Source organism: Bison bison, unplaced genomic scaffold (assembly GCF_000754665.1).
Source record: "Bison bison bison isolate TAMUID 2011002044 unplaced genomic scaffold, Bison_UMD1.0 scf7180017864057, whole genome shotgun sequence".
In the NCBI taxonomy this organism is placed as follows: Eukaryota; Metazoa; Chordata; class Mammalia; order Artiodactyla; family Bovidae; genus Bison; species Bison bison.
Genome location: NW_011494629.1, coordinates 995027 through 1000007, shown reverse-complemented (window position 1 = coordinate 1000007; position 4981 = coordinate 995027).

The window sequence follows — 4981 nt, the reverse complement described above, 5'->3', positions numbered from 1 at the left end:
ATAGAAGATCTAAATAGACATTTCTCCAAAGAAGACATACAGATGCTCAAGCACATGAAAATGTGCTCAACATCACTAGTTTTTCAGTTCAGTTCAGTCGCTCAGTCGTGTTCCACTCTTTGTGACCCCATGAACTGCAGCAGCCACGCCTCCCTGTCCATCACCAACTGCCAAAGTCTACCCAAACCCATGTCCATTGAGTCAGTGATGCCATCCAGCCGTCCCATCCTCTGTCATCCCCTTCTTCTCCTGCCCTCAATCTTTCCCAGCATTAGGGTCTTTTCTAATGAGTTGGCTCTTCACTTCATGTTGCAAAGGTATTGGAGTTTCAGCGTCAACATCAATCCTTTCAATGAATATTCCAGGTTGATTTATTTTAGGATTGACTGGTTGGATCTCCTTGCTGTCCAAGTGACTCTCAAGAGTCTTCTCTAGCACGACAGTTCAAAAGCATCAGTTCTTCGGTGCTCAGCCTTCTTTATGGATCAACTCACATCTGTACATGACTACTGGAAAAAACCATAGCTTTGACTATGCAGACCTTTGTTGGCAAAGTGATGTCTCTGCTTTTTAATATGCTATCTGGGCTTGTCATAGTTTTCCTTCCAAAGAGCATCTTTTCATTTCAAGGCTATAGTCATCATCCACAGTGATTTTGGAGCCCAATAAAATAAAATCTGTCACTGCTTATACCTTTTCCCCTTCTATTTGTCATGAAGTGATGGGACCAGATGCCATGATCTTAGTTTATTTGATGTTGAGTTTTAAGAGAGCTTTTTCATTTTTGTCTTTCACTTTCATCAAGACACTTGTTAGTTCCTCTTCATTTTCTGCCATTAAAGTGGTATCATCTGCATAATCTGAGATTGTTGATATTTCTCCCAGCAATATTGATTCCAGCTTGTGATTCACCCAGTCTGTCATTTCATATGATATACTCTGCATAAGCAGGATGACAATATACAGCCTTGACGAACACCTTTTCCAATTTGGAACAAGTTTGTTGTTCCATGTCTGGTTCTAACTGTTGCTTCTTGAGCTGCACACAGGTTTCTCAGGAGACAGGTAAAGTGATCTGATATCCCCATCTCTTTCAGAATTTTCCACAGTTTGTCCTGTCCACACAGTCACAGGGTTTGGTGTAATCGATTAAGCAGAAGTAGATTTTTCTGGAACTCTCTTGCTTTCTCCATGATTCAGTGAATGTTGGCAATTTGATCTCTGGTTCCTCTACCTTTTCTAAATCTAGCTTGTACATCTGTAATTTCTTGGTTCACATACTGCTGAAGCCTAGCCTGAAGGATTCTGAGCATAATCTTGCTAGCATGTGAAAGGAGTACAATTAAACATTCTTTGGCATTGCCCTTCTTTGGGATTGGAATGAAAGCTGACCTTTTCCATTCCCATGTCCACTGCTGAATTTTCCAAACTTGGTGACATACTGAGTGAAGCACTTTACCTTTGTCACCCTTTAGGATTTGAAATAATTCAACTATAATTTCATCACCTTCACTAGCTTTGTTCATCATAATGCTTCCTAAGGCCCACTTGACTTTATACTCCAGGATGTCTGCCTCTGAGTGACCACACCTTTGTGCTTATCTGGCTCATCAAAATCTTTCTTGTATAGTTCTCTAATGTATTCTTACCATCACTTCTTAAGCTCTTCTGCTTCTGGTAGGTCCTTACTGTTTCTGTCTGTATGGTGCCCATCCTTGCATGAAATGTTCCCTTGATAGCTCCAATTTTCTTGAAGAGATCTCTAGTCTTTCCCATTCTATTGAGTTCCTCTGTTTCTTTGCATTGTTCATTTGAGAAAGCCTTTATCTCTTCTTGCAATTCTCTGGAACTCTGCACACAATGTTTAGTAGAAATTTGGACCTTTTTTCCTTTTTTTCAGGAGATTTTGTATTATGAATTGAAGTTCCTTCTTGGTTATAAGGTGATTCAAATTATTTTACATTGGGTGAGTTGTAGTAGTTTGTATTATTCAAAAAATTGCTCCATTTCATGTAATCTGTTAATTTTAACATAAAAGTTGTTAGTGGCTTTCCCTTGTCATTCTGAAATCTTCAGGACTCTAATCGACTGTATGTTTGTTTCCCTCCAAAATTCAAATACTGAAGTCCTGACCCCTTCCAGGTGATAGTATCAGGAGGTGATTAAGTCATGAGGGTGGAGGCTTCCACCTTCATGTTATTATTTCCATTTATGGAAATTGTTCCATAAATGGAAACAATGCCCTTATAAAGGAGATCCCAGATTGCTCCCTTGCCCCTTCCGCCATGTGAGGATACAATGAAAAGAAAGCCACTCATGAACTAAGAAGTCCCTTCCCAGACTGGATCTGCTGACACCTTGATCCTGACTTCTCACCATCTAGCACTTGGAGAAATAAATGTTTGTTGTTTATAACCCACCCAGTCTATGATATTTTTGTTGTAACATTCCAAACAGACTAAAAGAAGTATCTATGGTCATACTCTCTGTTTCATTTTTGTTATTACTAATTTGTGTAATTTCTGTCTTTTTTTCTTTGTCAATCTTGATAGAGGTTTGTCAATTTATCAATATTTTCAGAGAACCAATTTATTTTAGTCTTGCTGAGGTTTTTCCTAGTGTTTTCTGCTTTCAATTATTGATTTCTGTTCTTATCTATTATTTCCTTGTGTTTGCTTTGAATTTATTTTGTTCTTCCTGAGTTAGGAACCTTGAGTATTGACTTAAGACTTTTTTTTTTTCTAATATAAGCATTTAGTGCAATAAATTTCCTTCTCAGAACTATTGAGCTCCCTCCCACATATCTTGAAATGCTTTATTTTTATTTTCATTCAGTTTTAATTTCCTACAAACATCTTATTTGACCCATGGATTATGTAGAAGTTGTTGTTTAATTTCCATGTGTTTAGAGACTTTCCTGTTTTCTTTCTGTTGTAAATTTCTAATTTGATTCTGTTGTGGTCAGAGGATATATTATGTATGATTATAATCATTTTCAATTTGTTGAGGCTTGTTTTATGGCCCAGAATATGGTCTTGGTGAATGTTTGATGGCAATGGAAAAAAATGTGTAATGTGCTATTTTTGGTTGTAGTATTCTGTATATGTTAATTAGATTCTGTTAGTTGATCGTGTTGTTCTTTTATATCCTAGCTGATTTTTTCTCTAGTAGCTCTATCAGTTGCTGCAAAGGGGTTGAAGAATCCTTATAATACAGGATTTTCCTCTTTCAACTTTAAACTTGATTGTTTTTGTATCATACATTTTGAGTCTCTGTTTTCTGTTGAGCACACAATTAGAATTATAATGTCTTTCTGGTGGATTGGTCCTTTAATTACTATGTAATGTTCCTCCTCATTTTTAGTAAGTTTCTTTGCCTTGAAATCTACTTAATCTGGTATTTATATAATCACTCATACCTTGTTAGAAATGTTTACATGGTATGTTATTTTCCATCCTTTTACTTGCAACCCACATATATTGACTTTAAGATGAGTTTCTTGTAAGCAGACACACAGTTTATATTAATAATGTTTCACTTTAATCTGCTCAATCTCTGCCTTTTGGGGAGTATATTTATCTCATTCACATTACATTAATATATTTTTATAATTTGTTTCCTGTTCCTCTCTTTCTTATTTCCCTTTTCAATCCTTCCCATAGATTAAACATTTTTAGGATTCCACATTGGTTTATTTATAGTGTTTTGAGGGAGATGGGGTATAATTTTCTCCAAGGTTGATCTAGGTATTAAAATATATGAATTATTGCCGTACTTTGGTATCACCATATTACCACCTTGGGTGAAGTATAGATACCTTACATTCATTTATGTCTTTTTATATATAACTTCCCTACAAATAATTTCTCTATAATTTTTCTTCTATAATCAATATTATGTACAAAATTAATGAGGAAGAGGGTATAATTAATGTAATAATTTTCTCCTATTTTAATTGCTTTTTCTTCTTTCCTGAATTTTCAGTATTCCTTGTTTTATCATTTTCTTTCTGTTTGAGGGAATTTCTTTTGCAATTTTAAAAGTGGACTCCTGGTTGGTCTCCCTTGCTGGTGCTGTTGAATACCTGATGTTCTTGGTGGGAATCTCATTCAGTCCAGAACAGAAATGTGTCTACCAGGGTTTCCTTCTGTTGATAAGTTGAGTGTTGGAGAATGCCAGGCCTGGGTCACTTTGGTCTGTTGGGTGGAGGAAGAGGTTATGAGACACCCTGCTGTAATACTGTTCAGTTCAGTTCAGTCACTCGGTTGTGTCCCACTCTTTGTGACCCGATGAACTGCAGCATGCCAGGCTTCCCTGTCCATCACCAACTCCTGGAGTTTACCCAAGCTCATGCCCATTGAGTTGGTGATGTCATCCAACCATCTCATCCTCTGTCGTCCTCTTCCCCTCCCGCCCTCGTTCTTTTCCAGCATCAGGGTCTTTTCAAATGAGTCAGCTCTTCGCATCAAGTGGCCAGAGTACCAGAGTTTCAGCTTCAACATCAGTCCTTCCAATGAACACCCAGGACTGATCTCTTTTAGGATGGACTGGTTGGATCTGCTTGCAGTCCAAGGGACTCTCAAGAGTCTTCTCCAATACCACAGTTCAAAGGCATCAATTCTTCTGTGCTCAGTTTTCTTTATAGTCTAACTCTCACATCCATACATAACTACTGGAAAAACCATAGCCTTGACAAGACGGACATTTGTTAACAAAGTAATGTCTCTGCTTTTTAATATGCTACCTAGGTTGGTCATAACTTTCCTTCCAAGGAGTCAGCGTCTTTTAATTTCATGGTTACAGTCACCATCTGCAGTGATTTTGGAGAGCCAAAAAATAAAATCAGCCACTGTTTCCACTGTTTCCCCATCTATTTGCCATGAAGTGATGGGACTGGATGCCATGATCTTAGTTTTCTGAATGTTGAGCTTTAGGCCAACTTTTTCACTCTCCTCTTTCACTTTCATCAAGAGGCTTTTTA